We start from the raw sequence: 18,335 nt of genomic DNA, 5'->3' as shown, positions 1-18,335 counted from the left end.
AGTCACTGTTGTAGGGAAACCATGATGGGGTAATGACCAGATAATCCATTTTAATTGTGTTGGTTCAGAGATAAATGTTGGACAGGACACCAGATGAATTCCCCTGCTCTTGTTCGAAATAGTGCTAGGATATCTTTTACATCCGCCTGAGAGAGCAGACGGCATGTCGGTTTAATGTCTCATCCAATAGATGGCACCTCCAAAAGTGCAGCACACCCCCAGTACTGCACTAAAGTGTCAGCCTAGATTATGCGCTCATGTCACTGAAGTGGGGCTTGAATCCTCAATTTTCTAACTGAGGTAAGAGTGCGACCACTGAGCCAAGGCTGACACCTAGAGTCCTTACTGCTACACTGTACGCAGACCAGGGATTGAATCTGAGACTTCCCTGATTTATATGGCTCAATTACTCACTGAATTTACTCTTGTGGATACTCGAAATAATTTTATAAAGATGTCGTTTTGAATATAGAGTACTGTACTTTGAATTGTGAACTACTCTTTCAATCTTTGCTTATATTCAAGAGAGTTATTAAGCAGGACACTTATAAGGCATTTCTCTAAGAGTAGATTTTGAGTCTTTGCTCATGGCAAGGTATGTGGTTTTCCATGAGTGCAGATTCAAACTAATGGAAGGAAAATTGCAGGTAGCATACTTGCAATTTTACAATCCTTACTGGCGGCACACCAGGCACCTTGCCACGGGCAAGGACTCGGGGAAATCTACCCTCCAGTCTTTGAACTGAAGATTTATCCAAGGATTATTTGTCTAAGAAATGAGTACTGAATTCTATCATTGAAGTAGATGCACACAGGGCTTCAACCTTTTTGTAAATGGGAGAAAAGATTTTTCTCCGTCAATCTAAACTGCAGCTGTTTGTGATTTGTGTTATTAGTTTTATCACTGTAGACATAACCTGTTTTGGTCCTAAATGACTATATAAATAATATTACTACAGGTTGCTTCACCTATAAAATGTGATGCCATTTCGACAGCACTGCTTTTTTATGGCCAGTTTTGTAGTCTGTTGAAAGTTCACTTTTAGTTATGACTGCTTATTATAATTTTTGCTTAAATTGGATTTTTAATCCACTTATTGAATATAAGCCATCTGATATATGATGCAGTACTGTAGAGATTTTAATCTGTTCAGACCATTTCAGTATCGGGGCATTATTTGTTACTGTAATCCCAAAGAATGGATTTTAATAAATGCATTACAGTTGCACATGCATGCAGCCAGGAAGCTGTACTACTTACTGAAACTGATTCTACAATTGAATTCTTCAATTGAATACTTCAATAATTGATTGCAGTTTTTAGTATTGCTATCATTCCCCAAGCAGAAGGCTAAGGAGTCTAATTTGTACATATTTTTGGACATCCCAATTGACCTACAGTATGATAGGTGCGTAAAGACATAGTGAATAGATTTGTCATTTGCCACTTCCGATGCAACTTTTCATGCATTTTTTCAGTTTAGTGGTGCCCTGTAACCTACAAAGTCAGTTTTGGATTCTGTTCAGAATTTTTGTGCATTCCTTTTTGCTCTTTGCTTTCTTTCTCTTTAGTTAACAACATTTAAAAAAGGAAAAAAACTTTGCGGTGTTGGAGATAACATTTTCATCTGCTTTGTGTACCCAGTTGATTGCATTTTCCCGTACCTCCTTGATCTGACACACCTGAGTTGGATGTTGCATAAGCATAAATAGCAAAGACATCCTTCAGTAGAAGTTTTTGTTTTTCATCCATAGGCCTAGGAGCATGAGTGTTCTACCTAGAACAAATAAACTCATAACAGTCTACTGGTAATTCAGTTGTTTTTTGTACTAAGAAAACTAAACATCCAATAATTTGAAATAAGCAATGTAAAGAATACAAAGTGGGAATATAGTGCTAAACAGATTCTCAGACGATTTGAATTAAGAGGGATAGACTGCATTTAGTGTCCACAATCAATGCATATTTACCCAAGGTGGTTAAGTGTATAACATTTTGCATTTTATCCATATTATCAGGGTCCATGCCCATTTGTCAGCGATCTAACTGGCCCATGATCCAAAATGCAGCACATTACACTTGTGGTGTTTGTGAATTTTTTATCGATATTCCTTTTATTGTTGATGTTTCATTTAAAGCTGAGCTGAAAGTGGTGTCAAAGCCTAGAGGCAAGGTCTGATGGTGGTTAGTGACATAAAGGTGAGTCTGCCAGAGATTTCCCATGTGTGCACTCATCTTCACAGCTGTCGTGGTGTATGATATGCACAGTTCTTTCCCTGTCAAAAACCTGTGATCATGGCTTTTCATCCTACAACAGCATTACTCATACATACAGTACTGTCAGTGCTTTGAAGTAGAAATGTATTTGGCAGCAGTGATTATATTTGAATAGACTTAGAAAGTAAAACTGAGAAAAATAATCTACCTGGTAGGAGTTATCCTTAATTGATTCCCTTTTTCCTCTCTTTCTCTCACTCCCCAGAGTGGAGACAGGCCCTTTGAATATGGGTCACTGCAGGTAACACCTCCAAAGAGAGAAACTGGGAACTGATCTTGAAAATAATGAAGCACAAAACAAATTCCAAAATGCAAGTCTATTGCCACATTTATAGTACAGCTCCATTTGTTGCAATGTACCAGTATCCCAGTGCCAACTGACAAATGGGCACCACTATTTCAGACTCCAAATAATTTACCTTGCCAGGCTACCTTGTAAGAATATGGGCTTTTGAGGGATCAGGCATTGCAAGAGTTAAAAGACCCCAAGTTTTTTGTTGGAACTGCTATTCTGCAGAATCCGCAGCTTTCAGATTGCAGTTGCTGGGTGCGTCACAAATAGCCTTGTATATGGCACAAATACGCTTGTTATTGTGAGGGAAAAAACATGAGTTGCCGCATGTCTCCAGCTCTATCTCTTATCTCCTTCTGCCCGTGGGAACGTCTGCACTTAAATTGTTGAAACATAACCTATTAAATTCCTTTCGCATTTTCAGTATTCACCTTTGCTTGACTGTAGTTTAATACTAAGATTGCCAGTTTATAGTTTTTAATAAGTTCATATAGTTTTATTAATTTGGTCTTACTCCTGTTTAAATTAGGTTAATGTATGTTAAAAACTAAATTCTAATTAAAACCCATTGTCACCAAGGTCCTGGGTTGCACCATCACCATGGAAACAGAAAAAGCTTGTGCTAAGGCTCAGATTAGGGAGGCCCAAGGCCTTTGCTGGCCCAAGCTCTTGTCGGGCTCCTGATTGGGTAGAATGGGGGGTATGGAAGATACATGATTGGATAGATCTTTCTGTAGTTCCGGTTCTTCAGGTATATCCTAGTGGGTTTGGTTCATTCTCAGTGTAGAAGGGTCAGGAAGGGCACCGATCAGGACTGGTGCAAACGTGTATGTGAGTAGAAGGAATGGGCCATGTCTACTTCCCAAAGGACAGTTAGGACAGTTATAACGGATAATATGATTCTTAATTGTACTTTTGTAAACTGCTGCTCAAATACCGTAATGTTTTAAGTCTCGCTTATGCTTAAATAAAATAACAACTGTTACCAATATGGAGTCAGCTTCGAACCTTTGAACAGACAGTCCTAAGGGACTCCAATTTTTCCTTACAGCCTGGAGAACTTAAGAGCAACAACGTGCATGCACAAAACTCTGACCATATGCATAATTGAATGAATGTGGTATGGTGCCATCAGCTACAGAGTGTTGCATCATTGATGATTTGGTGCTTCATTTGAATAGAGTTTGAAGTTTGTACAGTACAAGAGAAATTTAAGACCTTCTGAATTTATATATGTACTAATGGATCGTCCATGGTATTGCCTGTGGTGAAAAATGTGGAAAAATAGAACTTTATGAAAATTTAAGTTTATTGTAAAAATTTGACTTTCTTTTCTTCCCCCCCCCCACCCCCACCCCCATTTTGAAGTTTGCTATTTATTCTTCACTGGTTTTATTGAAGCTTTCTTGAGTTTAATTTTGATAGTTTAGTTTATTTGCTTTGTCTTTTCATTTTATTTTTATTCTGGTTGCAGTTCTGGCCCACTGAAAAAAAAATTGCTTTGAGCTCATAATTACTGAGAGCAGTGCAGAAGCTAGCACTAAATGGGGGAGATAATGCTGCGGGAGGCGGAACTCAACAACTGGAGCTGATGCTTGTTGGGAGGGAGCAAAAGAGATGGCGATCAATGTGCGCAGTAGGATAGCAATCCGCATAGGAAGAGAATGCAGCCGGAGCTGGTACCCAGTGACAGTCTGACACGAGCAGCAGGAACTGAGACTTTAAGGGGGTTGGGGGCGGGGTGGGGGTGGAGGAGATGGAAGCTGATCCAGGGAAGGAGACTGAAGCAAAGCTGGGGCTGGTGAATAGTAACAATCTGTAGCATGCAGGCATAGAAAATACCGCAGCAGAAGCCTCAGTAGAAGAAAAAAACAAAATGCAAGCCTCAGCCCCCGAGAGTACACATACCACATACACTAAACGGCGAACAGGAGATGATTACATGATAGAAGTGATAATAACATAAGACAAAAAGAGGGATAATGAGAAAATTAGGGAAATAAAAATACGCAAAACCCAGAGGATCCGAGAATAGTTAAAGCAGAATAGCTCATTTGAAACATTTCCAGGCGGTTCTGAAGGCATTTACAATTTCAAGGATACGAAAAAATTAAAAGTGCAATATTTGACTTTAACCACTGTAACAAGGATTTTTTTTAGCCTGTTTTGTCTTCAAAATTGAGGCACAAGCTCTTGCTTCTTGAATATTTGCCAGCCTAACCAACATTTTAGAGTCAAACATTTTACCTATAATGATAGCAAATGCAGCCTTCCGGTCTCAATATCGAGTTCAACAATTTCAGATCATAACCTCGGCCCCTATTTCATTTTTACTTATATTTTTCCACTCCTTTCCTCCCCCCCCCCCCCCTTTCCTTTTGTTTCTCTCACACCTGGCAGCTATCTTTTGCCCTGCCAGTACACTTTACACCTAATCCCAGCCTATTACCATCTCGTCTAGCTTCTAATCTCTTTTACTTCTTTTGGTTCTTTTATTCTTTTGTCCGATCGCAGCCCTGCCTTCGATCTAGTTCCTTTTCTCTCCAGTTTTGAAGAAGGGTCAAACCCGAAACGTCAACTCAAATTTCTCTCCACGGATGTTGCCTGACCACCTGAGTTTTTCCAGCATTTTCTGTTGTTATTTTACCTATAATGATTAGCATGCTTCTGCCATGAGCTCAAAATGTCCAGAGATCGAATGTACTCTTCAAAAATTGTAAAAGGCATCCAAGATCACCGATTAAGCTGTAAATGATACATGCAGGGACATGTCAAAAATTTCTGAACCACCTTGGCCACTCACTTTTTACAGATGAACAAAAGAGAAAGCTTCTCGGATCTAGCAACAACTTGTATTTACATAGTGCCTTTGATGTAGTAAAACGTCCCACGGTGCTTCATAGGTGTGTAATCCAACAAAAATTGACACTGAGCCAAAGGAGACATTGGATGTAATGTTAACCCCCCAAAACGGGTGGGTTTCAGTCAGCTGAGAAGGTAAAATTCTTGAAATTTCAAATCCGACTCGAACCTGCCCATTTCTGGTTTTAACAGAGGCGGGACAGGGACGTGGGCAGCCAAAACGCTCTCAGGAGGCGGGTTGGTCGTTAACAGCTTTTAAGGAGGCTGCGTGCCTCCATTTTAACAAGCTTTTTATTTTTAACTGATGTTGCCCAGGTTTCCCGGGCCTCGGAGTAGGGGCTCACCCGACTGAAACTCACTTGTTTTTGGGGGTTAAAATCAGCCCCAATGTCTCCTTTGACTCCGTGTCAATTTTTGTCAGATCGGGACATCTATGAAGCACCTTGGGACGTTTTACCACATTAAAGGCACTATCTACAGGAGTGTTTCCTCCCGGCCGCTATCTCCCCCAATTCAACCACTATCTCCTGGGAAACCAGCAGAAAAAATGTAAAAGATGTCCTGCAGTTAAAAACTGAAGGACGTTCGGGAAACCCATACTTCTGTCCATAACTCTTTCTGACCAATCCGAACGTGTGGCCCCGTAAATATCTGGTTCATTAGGACAGTTGACTAAAATTTTGGTTCAAGAGGTAGGTTTTGAGCGCCTTAAAGGAGGGGAGAGAGGTGGAGAAGTTTAGGGAGTGAATTCCAGAGCCTAGGGCCTAGATGGCTGAAGGCACAGCTGCCAATGGTGCGGTGAAGGAACTGGGGGATGCACAGGAGGCCAGAGTTGGAGGAACGCAGAGTTCTTGGAAGTTTGTAGGGCTTGAAGAGGCTACAGAGATAGGGAGGGACAAGGCTATGGCAGCGGGGGGGGGGGGGGGGGCAGAGGGCGGGATTCAAATACGAGGATGGGAATTTTAAAATCGAGGGTAGATCAGCGAGCACAAGGGTGATTGGTGAATGGGACCTGTTGCAAGTTAGGATACGGGCAGCAAAGTTTTGGATGAACTTAAGTTTATGGAAGGCGGAAGATAGGAGGCCAGCCAGGCGACCATAGGCACAGTCAAGTCTGGAGGTAACAAAGGCATGGATGAGCGTTTCAGCAACAAATGGGCTGAGGCGGGGCGGAGATGGGTGATGTTACGGTGGAAGTGGAAGTTGGCGGCCTTTGTGATGGGATACGGGGTCGGACGCTCTGCTTGGGGTCAAATAGGATGCCATGGTTGAAACTGGCCAGCCCGGGAGATGGAATTGGTGGTGTTGTGTATGTACCTTTAAGAGAATAACTGGTCTCAGGCTGCAGTACCGGCAGTGACCACCCCTGTATAAAAGGCGCTAGTAAGTCTCTGTAGTTTCAGTTTCCCGATTGGCTTCATTCAGTAAAGACTTGTTTTGTTCAACTCCTGCTGTCCGTGTCTCAATCATACACGGACATAATACTGGCGACGAGCAGATACGAACTTACCTACAGTCTGCACCACCTCCTGGGATCCATTCCTGAAGCGAAGTGAGCAGAGGTCGAGGCCAGAAGGAAGAAAGAAGCAGTAGAAACGGGCGTCGACCGTGGGCATCCGCCCCTGAGTCAGCAGAGTTGAAGATTGCTGGAGAAGCTGTCAAGAGCGGGGCCTGGTTCCTGTCGACGGTGCTTCAGCTAATAGGGCTGGTGGCAGGTAGTACACTGATCCTTCCTGGGCTGCGGCGGTCGCGAACTCGAGCGGGTGGCTTGCAACGGGGCCGAGCAGCGTTGTCGGGAAGAGGAGAGAGAGCGGGTGGAGCACACAGGGCGCGGCCGGTGCTACGAAGCCGGGCTGCGTACAGACCCGAGAAGAGGGAGGCAAGAGTCCCACAGGGTTGTTCCACGACGGGAAAATAATAAAAAAAGAAATATTAAACGCGCAGGAAACCGCGAGGAGCTGCAGGTTACAACGGAAACCGCGGAAAGCAGCGCTAGCAACAGCGGGGAAGAAGGCAAAGCGCGAGAGGCGCCAGCTTAATCAGCGGGGAAGAAGGCAAAGTGCGGGAGGCGCCATTTTGTTAAATCGGGGAAGAAGGCAAAGCGCGGGAGGCGCCATTTTAGATTTTCAAGATGCCGAAGACTGGCTGTATCACTGCTTTTGATAATACAATAGAGGACTGGACCACGTATGTGGAAAGAGTCGAGGTATATTGCGAGGCAAACAAAATAGCTGATGAGAAAAAGGCATCGGTATTGCTAAACTTAATGGGCGCTAGAACGTACGGCCTATTGTGGGACCTGATTACTCCAGCCAAACCGAAGGCGAAGAGTTTTAACGAAATTGTTGCTGTCCCACAGGAACACCTAAACCCTGCACCGCTGCTGATAGCAGAAAGATTTAAATTCCACAGGAGAACTCAGCATAAAGATGAGAGCAATGCTGAGTACCTTACGGAACTACGCAAGCTATGAAAGCACTGCCAGTTCGGAGCAGGACTGGCAGATACCCTACGAGACAAATTTGTCTGTGGACTCCTGAGTGAAGGAACACAGAAGAAGTTACTCTCAGAGAAAGAGCTGACGCTAGATAAGGCTTTCAGCATGGCAGTAGCGTATGAAGCAGCAGCCAGGGGAGCTGCGGAAATACAACAAAAGCCACAGGAATACGGCACCCACGCAATGACACGGGGATTTGCAAAATGTTATCGCTGCGGCAGAACTAACCATGACCAGAAGGACTGCTGGTCCAAGGACAAAATATGCAGGCAATGCGGAAAGATGGGACACATTGCACGAGTTTGCAGGTCTGGGAAGAAGACCAGTGACAACAAAAAGGCTACTAAGGAACCGTACAAGAAAGTACAAAAGATGATGGACAGTAGTTCCGAAGACCAGATGAGCGATAGTGAATCCGGGAACAAGAGACTAAGCTGTCTCAAACTTCACAATGTAATCGCAAAAGAGGATCACCGAACCATTTGGGTCACCCTCACGATAGCAGGGTCCCAAGTTAAAATGGAATTGGATACAGGATCAGCGCTAACCGTCATGAATCGACGAGACTACGAGCGGCTATTCTCACACATACCCTTGAGGGAGACATCCATCGTCTTGACGACGTATACGGGGCAAAAAGTATACCCCAGAGGAAAAATAAGGGTGCCTGTCGAATACAACGGCAAGAAAATACGGAAATTGTATCTCTACATACTGCCAAATGGTGGACCACCGTTATTGGGACGTGGATGGATCAGGAAGATAAACTTAGATTGGCACTCCATTCATGCAATGACGGTGGACGGTAAAAAAGATGAAGACGTCACTCCTGGACGATTGTCAACAATCTTAGCTAACGCCAAAGAGGTATTTCAACAAGAATTGGGCACTCTTAAAGGCGTAACCGCCTCGATAAAAATAGAAGAGAATGCAATTCCCAAGTTTTTCAAAGCAAGACCGGTACCATATGCAATTCGCCCAGCCGTCGAGGCAGAGCTGGAGAATCTGGAGAAGGCAGGCGTGTTGTCTAAGGTCGACTGGAGCGAGTGGGTGACACCCATCGTTCCTGTCATGAAGAAAACGTTAAGCAATAAGTCTGAGGAGCCAAGGAAGGTTCGCATCTGTGGGGATTTCAAGGTGACGGTGAACCCAGTCCTTCACACAGTACAATATCCTCTTCCAAGGATAGAAGACATCTTCGCCTCACTGTCTGGAGGGAAGCGTTTTACAAAAATTGACCTAGCACAAGCATATTTGCAGATGGAGGTTGAAGAATCCTCTAGGAAGTATCTCACGATAAACACTCACAAAGGTCTTTACCAGTATCATCGATTGGTATTCGGAGTAGCATCGGCTCCGGCGATATGGCAAAGAGCGATGGAACAAGTCCTGCAAGGGATTCCGGGGACTCAGTGTTACTTGGACGACATCCTTGTGACAGGTGAAGATGACAGTGAACACCTTAACAACCTAGAGCAGGTGCTCACTAGACTACGGGAACATGGGCTACGAGCCAACCGCCCCAAGTGCAAGTTTTTTAAGAAACAGATATCGTATTGTGGCCACGTGATTGATGAAGAGGGGTTACATAAGTCCCCTGACAAAATTGAAGCGGTTTTTAAGGCCCCAGCGCCTGAAAATGTGTCGCAACTGAATTCATTCCTCGGATTGGTGAATTACTACCATAAGTTTTTGCCGAATTTGTCGACAATTCTGCACCCACTGAACGCCCTGCTGCGAACGGGAGTAGCATGGAAATGGAGCAATGACTGTAAGCGTGCTTTTCAGAAGAGTAAGGACTTAATCACTTCAAGAGAAGTATTGGCTCACTACAACCCAGCACTGCCGATCAGACTGGCGTGTGATGTGTCTCCCTACGGCATTGGGGTGGTACTGTCACATAAATTCCTTGATGGTTTAGAGAGGCCGATAGCTTTTGCGTCACGCTCGTTAACTTCTGCCGAGCGTAACTATGCCCAGATTGACAGAGAGGCCCTCAGCCTTGTGTGGGGGGTGAAGAAGTTCAATCACTACCTGCACGGTCAAAAATTTACTCTACTAACCGATCATCAACCTCTTGTCTCCATTTTCAACCCTCAGAAGGGCGTCCCGATAATGACAGCGCAACGGCTGCAGAGGTGGTCCCTTTTCCTAGGGGCACACCAATATGACATCGAGAACAAAGGAACTAAACAGCATGGGAATGCTGATGGATTGTCACGCCTACCGTTGCCGACGGTGGAAGAAGAAGACCTTGCAGTGGATCCAATAGAGTTATTCCACTCGATCATAGTCGAATGTCTCCCTGTGACGAATGCAAACATAGAAAAGGAAACACAGAATGACCCGACACTATCACAGGTCTATGATTTAACGGTGAAGGGATGGGCAGCACATGGCGAACCACTGCTGCCAGCATTCTCGCCGAGAAGAGAACAGCTGTCAGTGTGCAGAGGAACCTTGATGTGTGGACCCAGAGTAGTAATTCCACCTAAGTTGACGGATAGAGTGCTCAATGAGCTTCATGCGGGTCATCTGGGTGGGGTAAAAATGAAGAACTTAGCCAGAGCGTTTGTGTGGTGGCCGGGAATCGATAGAGAAATCGAAGAGATGACCAAGAGCTGTGCAGGATGCCAGAAGGTCCAAAACGCCCCACCACAAGCTCCTCTACATCCATGGGAGTGGCCCTCATCTCCATGGCAAAGGGTGCACATTGATTTTGCTGGTCCCTTCATGGACTCGATGTTTTTAATTGTGGTGGATGCACATTCAAAGTGGCCAGAGGTAATAAAAATGTCCTCAACCACCACAGAAAAACTATCACAGTTTTACGAACCATATTCGCCAGGAATGGGCTGCCTGAACAGATTTGCTCTGACAATGGACCACAGTTTGTGTCTGAAGAGTTCCGGACGTTCTTAAAGAACAATGGTGTTAAGCATTACACATCTGCCCCATATCATCCAGCCACTAATGGATTGGCCGAGAGGTTTGTTCAAACATTCAAGAAGGCTATCAAGGCAATGTGTAATAAAGATATACCCCTACAACACAAGGTGGACAACTTCTTGTTTGCCTACCAGAATGCGACACATGCGGTTACCAACCAAACTCCAGCCATGATGTTCTTCAATCGAAGACTACGATGCCGCTTGGATTTGGTTAAGCCAAACGTCCGAAGAGATGTGGAGAACAGGCAGTTTCAGAATATGAATGAAAGGCCGACCAGGAGTTTTAAGATAGGTCAACCAGTTTTGGCCCGGGACTACCGCACTGAGAAATGGCAGCCAGGAACGATTTGTACACGGCAAGGACCTCTCATGTATACCATGGACGTTGGAGAGAGCATTGTAAGACGCCATGCTGACCAGATTCTAGAGTCACTGGAAAACGTCAACTCCACACCACGATCTGATACACCTGACAATGAAATCGACGTACCAATTGCAGCTACCGCAGAATCGGTGATATTGGAAGCAGATGAACCAAACAACGACATTGATCCCGACTCAACCTTGCCAGAAGAACCTGATACCCCAAAGAGGCGTTATCCAGACAGAATCAGGAAGCCTCCTCAAAGACTGAACTTATAATTGCTTAAACTCAACCAATGTATCTAGCAACCGTAATTGTGATTGTAATTAGTTATCATTTAGTTGTTCAATGAATGTTATGTACTGTTTATCTAAAAGGGGAGGAATTGTTGTGTATGTACCTTTTAAGAGAATAAATGGTCTCAGACTGCAGTACCGGCAATGACCACCCCTGTATAAAAGGCGCTAGTAAGCCTCTGTAGTTTCAGTTTCCCAATTGGCTTCATTCAGTAAAGACTTGTTTTGTTCAACTCCTGCTGTCCGTGTCTCAATCATACACGGACATAATAGGTGGCTAGGGAATGGAATTTGTGGCGGTGGCTGAAGACAATGGCTTTAGTCTTACCAATGTTTAATTGGAGGAAATTTTCACAGGACTGGATGTTGGACAAGCAGTCTGACAATACATAGATATAACCACACTGTTTTCAGCATTTTCTGTTCTTCTAGGCGCCAATGAGTTATAAAAAGGTTCATGCACTCTTTCCTATTTTTCACCAATACACTTCTTGTCGCGAAATTGTGAGTACCCCCTGGCAGACGCTTAAAAAAAAAACACACCCGCTTCATCGAGGTAGAACATGTGACAAGGCTGGCACATTTGAAGTAATATAGGCAGAGTTGATGAAAGCCATTTATTTGTCATTTCAGAGGTTACTTCATTGGCTTTTCCAACCATTTTCCCATCTCTTAATCCATCTCCCAAGTTGACTTTAGCAATATATATAGTATATTGTATGTACACACATAATATACATGTGTGTAGATGTATGTGTGTGTGTATCTATCTATCTATATATAAATCGGTCGATCTGTCTGTCTGTCCTTCTGTCTGTTCTTCTGTCTGTCTGTCATCACGCGTGCGTCTGTCTGGTGTGCGCTCGAAAGTTATAGAGCGTACCTACGCGTGCGTTACGTCGAAAGAAAGCTTACCTTTCCAAAACGGTCTTAAGCGTATTTACGTTTCGGCCGGGCTAAAATCGCGCCCGCAGTATCCGAAAAACCTTCATCATTCCGCTCATTAGCATCTCATTATCTGCTCATTAGCGACAGAGTGACCTCGAGGTCGACCAATCGTACGCCGGGTTGCTGCCGCGTGCGGCCGGGCCCTCCTATGGTCGAGTGACGGGACGATTGACCAATCCTACGCTTTGGTCATCTGGCGTGTGTGGGCAGGCCTTATCGTTCTGAACCGAGGTGAGTAGCCGCCATCTTGCTTCCATTCTTTTTCCTGCTTTCTGCGTCTTTCTTTTCAAATATACATTTCCAGCAAAATAAAATTGAATTTATTAAATTGTTTTAAAAAAAAACTTCATTCATTTGTAAATATTTTCTCTAACCTGAAGATTCTTTTTCCTACCTTTCCCCGTTTTTGTTAGACCTGAAAGCCTGGGTGTTTCTTGCCCAGCCAGGCCCGACCTAGGTAATTCTCCCACGGCTTCTGCTAAGCTCCTCACCCCCCCAACCCCCCCCCCCCCGTGTCACGTTACCCGGGGCAACGGCGTCAGCCACGAGGGTCAGGGTGCACGCGCAGCAGGAGCAGCTGAGACGCGGCGTCTCTCTCTGTTCCGCGCTCGGCTCGGGCGGGGGGGGCGTGGCTCTCGGGAGTGTGGATCTCGGCCGGGGCTTGGTGAGCGGGAAGGGTTACCCCGGCAACCGGGCCCGCCGGCCGTCTCGCACAGGCGCAGTCGGCGGACTTCAAGCCGGCTCGGCCAGGGCTCGGAGAGCGGGGCTCTCAGGAGTGCGGGGCGGGACGGGCGGGGCTCTCGGGAGTGCGGGGTGGGGCTCGGAGAGCGGGGCTCTCGGGACTGCGGGGCGGGCGGGGCTCGGAGAGCGGGGCTCTCGGGAGTGGAGTGCGGGGCGACGCGGCCGATGCTCGGGAGGACGGGGGCTCGGAAGGGGGGGAAGGGTTACCCCGGCAACCGGGCATGGCCGTCTCTCAGCCTCAAGCCGGCTCACGCCTGTTCTCGGGGCTTGGCTCCATTTGCGGCCGCGGGCCACTTGCCCTCTCTCTCTCCTTCCCTCTGTCTCTCACCCCCCCTCCTCTCCCCCCCTCCCCGCCCTCCGCCCCGCCCTCCCCTCCCCCCTCCCCTCCCCCTCCCCGCCCTCCCCCTCCCCGCCCTCTCCCTCCCCGCCCTCTCTTCCCCCCAGTCGCTCTCTCTCTTCCCCCCAGTCACTCTCTCTCTTCCCCCCAGTCGCTCTCTCTCTCTCTCTTCCAACAACAACATGCCCTCGAAAAAGCCTCGGCACCGCCGGGCACTCCAGCTAGTATATATATATATTGTGTGTGTAATATACATATATCTGTGTGTGCATACCTTTGAGAAGAGAAAAGGTGGCGGAAGCAAATTTGGCTGCGAGAGAGTTTCTTTGCAGTCTTGCTGGAGGCTTTGCGAGTTTGTACTTGCATCCTTTTTACCTTGTAATCACAATTTGAGTGAAATAAACCAGTTTTATCCACATGATAGCTACCAATCTGCTTTAACTGTTCACTGAATTTATTTCCTATCAATCTCTGCTTTAATCAGGATGTCCCAACTGTCAACCCATCCGTAGCTTATTTTTCTTTAGAATTTGTATATTTTTGATTTGCTCTTCTGGTTTTCAGGACTGGATGAGAGGGTGGTTAGAACTGGGGAACAGAACAGATTTCCGTTCTGGGCACTCAGCTTCAGCATTAAGCATCCTGGAATCAGCAGTGATCTGACAGATGGTTCAACCTGTTTATGTCTTGACAGATGCTGATAGACTTTCTGTGCATTTTCAACAATTTGTTTTTATTGGCGGAATCAAATGTCAGATTAGCAGAGCAATGCTCCTTCTACCTTGCCTCAGCTTCAACACACACTACATGAATGTAACTCTCTTCACTTTCCATTGGCTTCTCCCAAGGAGATTGCGATTTATCCAAAACTGTGGCTCAGCACCGCCAATTGCATTACCTGTCCTCAGAATTGTTCGGAGTTAAAGAATCATCTTTGTTGTCCCTCTCGGGAATATGACATCTGTTTCAGTATAAGTGGGGAATATTGCACAATATACAGAATTAATTAGTAGTTTTAAGCATTTTCTTGTTTCAGACAGAATGCTCACATCATGCTTGTATCTTGCTGTATACAGTCGTGGCCTGTCAATTCAGACATTCATGGTCTTTTACAAACACTGCTTGTCCTTTTCACAATGAATACTAATTATGTTTTGGAAACCTTTAATTTCTAATGCTGTCCCATGAGATATTTGTGTGTTTATTGCTGTGGTTCTTGTGTTTCAAAGTCTTTTAATGTTCTTTATTGGGCGATGAGGAGTGATGATTCTTTCTCGTTTGTATTTTGTCATGTTTAACTGACATTCTCTTGAAAAGGGCAAGGCACATTTTAAAGTTTATCATGTGACTGTTAAATCTGGTTTTGCATAAAATATTGAAAGGGCCACATTTTACTCTCTCAAATTTTCAAACCTCTACCATTTGAGGCAGTTCTGCAATGTGCTGTAACTCTCGGTCGCCTTGAGTCACCCTACTTGCATTACAGAACAGATTTAAGATAACTATGCATGTAAATGTTTATAGCCAAACTTGATGGCTGCGTACGTGCACTTTCCCTTTATTTCACATTATTTCCCTTTTCATCCATGTCAGTTTTACTCTCCTGCTTGGTCTTCAACTTGTTTCTGGGATAATCTGCCTCTGCAGTGAAGAAAAACATCTTAAAATACTCCCATTTTCTCAATACTCTTTCCTTTTAAATAATTCTTCCTATTTTATTCCTCTTCATACAGTATTTCATCGTCTCAAGAATTTGCTTTACGGAATTTCAATTTCTTAATAGCTTTTATCCATTGTATCCTTGTTTCAACTTTAAAATGAACAACTTTATGATTACTGGACTTAAAATGCACCCTTACTTTAACTTGACTTACTATTCCCTCATTAATTCGGAGCAGATTCAATATGCTTTCACCCTTGTGAGTTCCTTCTTGAAGTACTTCATTAAACTCCCACATGCATACAGATGGCCTTCACTGTATCCCCCAGTCTATGTCAGGAAGTTAGAAAATCTGTGCAAGAAGTTTGTGCTTGCAAAGAAAGAGCTGTGAGACCAATAGCAAATTACTGCATATGAAGTCAAATGGAATGTGCAGTAATATTCCCTGTTCTGATACTCACTCAACTGGTACTGAATTTTTTCCAGCAAGAATTCAGGATAGAAAAAGATGCCGATCTCCATCGTTTCTTCTGGATCATTTCCAAAAGGTTCTTGATTTAATGCTTGGTCTCATAGGAAGTCAAAAAAATAATAGAACTTCAAATCTTGTGCAGGTCCGTCAGAATTATAGTTTTGATCCTGGCCCTATTAGTTGATTTCAGCCAGAGGAGCAGTGAAGATGCTGCAATTGGCATCAATGTACTGTACCTAAGCTAGAGTGGGCAAATATCAGTCAGAGATTCCTAATTGCTATTTCTTGCTGTAAATGCATTTGTGGACTTTAGGTGAGGACAGGGTTTGGCTGTGGGTGGCCATTTGGTAAAATAACCATCAAAGTTCACTGTCCATTCTCATGGAATTCTAGGTTCTACACAAGAGGCATATAATATAAAAGCCAAGATGTATTGATGATCAAGGGGTATGGGGGGAAAGCCGGGACCGGGTACTGAATTTGGATGATCAGCCATGATCGCATTGAATGGCGGAGCAGGCTCGAGGGGCCGAATGGCCTACTCCTGCTCCTATCTTCTATGTTTCTATATAAAACTTGAATAAGTTCCAGTATTGAGTGCATTACTGGGATCCACACTATATAGAACGATATTGAGGCTATAAGAGAAAAGTTCAATGCAGATTCACTAGGATGCTGCCTGGTATAAGGAAGTATAAATATGAAGGAAGACTTGTAAAATTGGGGCTTTTGCATTGGAACAACACTGATTATGGGGCGATATGATAGAAGTGATCAAAATTATGAAAGAGTGGACATGGTAGATAAAAGCAGAAATCAAAACCGAAAATGCTGGAAATACTCAGCAGGCCAAGCAGCATATGTGGATAGAGAAAGCAGACTATTTCTAGTAGTGGTGGGGTCAAGAACGAGGAGTCATGGATGCAAGAGTAAATGTAGATTTAGAATAGAGAACAAGACAAACTTCTTTAAAGAGAATTGTGAGGCTGTGGAATTCACTTCCAGAGTTAGTGGTTGGGGCAGAAACAATGCCAACTTTTCAGATTACGACATACTAAAATAACGAACAGGAAAAGACCAGCTGGTCCATCTTTCCTGTCCCATACAGTTGTGATGCCCGAAGCATCATGATTCAGACGCAGATGAAATTGGATAAGTGGATAAATGGAAAGCAGGTGATGGGATATGGAACAGGGTGGATGAACGTTATTAGAACTACTTGCTCATGTGGAGGGTAGAGGATGACATCAACTGGTTGGACCGAATGGCTTGTTTCCGTGTTATATAACTTCTATATATTTCTCTATATGTATATGTAAAAAATGACTATTTGGGCGAAATACCAGAGAATTGAGTTATACCCTAACAAGAGCTGCTACCTTCAAAAATAACTTGAATTTATATAGTGCTTTTCATGACTGCAAGACATTCCAAAGCACTGCACAGCCAATTAAGTACTTTTGAAGTGTAGTTACTGTTGTAATATAGGGAAATGTGGCAACCAGTTTGTATACAGCAAAGACCCATGACCAGTAATGTGATGTTGTTTGAGGGATAAAAATCTCTCGGGTCACTGGGAGAATTTCCCTTCACTTCTCAGAATAGTGCCACGGAATCTTTTATGAGATCTTCTGAGAAAATTGACGGGGTCTTGATTTAATGTCTCATCAAAAAGGCAGTATCTCCAACAGTGCAATACTCCCTCACTATTGCAATGAATTTTTATCCTGGATTGCATGCTCAAGTTTCCGGAACCCACAACTTTCTGACTCTGGCAAGAGTAGTACCACTAAGTCAAGGGGCTGACAGCAAAGGGGAGAAACTGTCAGGGAAGGATGGGAACTTTTTATATGCTTTCTTGGGATGTGAGTGGAGTGGAGACTGCCACGTAATAGTTTTGGTCTCCTTATCTGAGAAAGGACATACATGCCTTGGAGGCGGTGCAACGGATGTTCACCAGATTGATTCCTCGGGTTGACCTGTGAGGAGAGATTGAGTAGAATGGGCCTATACTCTCTGCAGTTTAGAAGAATGAGAGGTGGTCTCATTGAAACATATAAGATTCTGAGGGGGATTGGCAGGGTAGATGCTGAGAGGTTGTTCCCCCTGGCTGGAGTGTCTAGAACTAGGGGGCATAGTCTCAGGATACGGGGTTGACCATTTAAGACTGAGATGAGGAATTTCTTCACTCAGAGGGATGTGAATCTTTGGAATTCTCTACCCCAAAGCACTGTGGATGCTGAGTCGTTGAGTATATTCAAGGCTGAGAGAGATAGATTTTTGGATATTAAGGGAATCAAGGGATATAGGGATAATGCAGGAAAGTGGAGTTGAGGAAGAAGATGAGCCATGATCTTATTGAATGGCAGAGCAGACTTGAAGGGCCGAATGGCCTACTCCTCCTATTTCTTATGAACTTCTGTTCATATTTACTCATTTGCCCCCAATGATTATTTACCCATTCTCAGCCCAGCTCTTAGAACAGTCTTAAGCTACCAGATCACTTCACCTGTAGCATAGCATCCCTTATCTGCTGCAGAGAAGCAACAATAGCTGTAAAAAAAAAAAAATTGCACTTTGGAATTCCTATTCACTCAACTAACGAGAAGTTACATTTAATCAGCACCTTTAACATTG

General features: G+C 44.3%; 1 protein-coding gene across 11 annotated transcripts in view; it reads left to right on the top strand.

The window, feature by feature from the left end:
• Positions 1-18,335, top strand: part of LOC147122263 (receptor-type tyrosine-protein phosphatase F-like) — a 654,652-nt gene that overhangs the window by 278,171 nt on the left and 358,146 nt on the right. The gene's annotated exons all lie outside the window — the stretch shown is intronic.

Source organism: Somniosus microcephalus, chromosome 3, assembly GCF_052327205.1.
Source record: "Somniosus microcephalus isolate GS21.2 chromosome 3, FLI_Smic_1.0, whole genome shotgun sequence".
In the NCBI taxonomy this organism is placed as follows: domain Eukaryota; kingdom Metazoa; phylum Chordata; class Chondrichthyes; order Squaliformes; family Somniosidae; genus Somniosus; species Somniosus microcephalus.
This window is presented reverse-complemented; position numbering and strand designations above follow the sequence as displayed.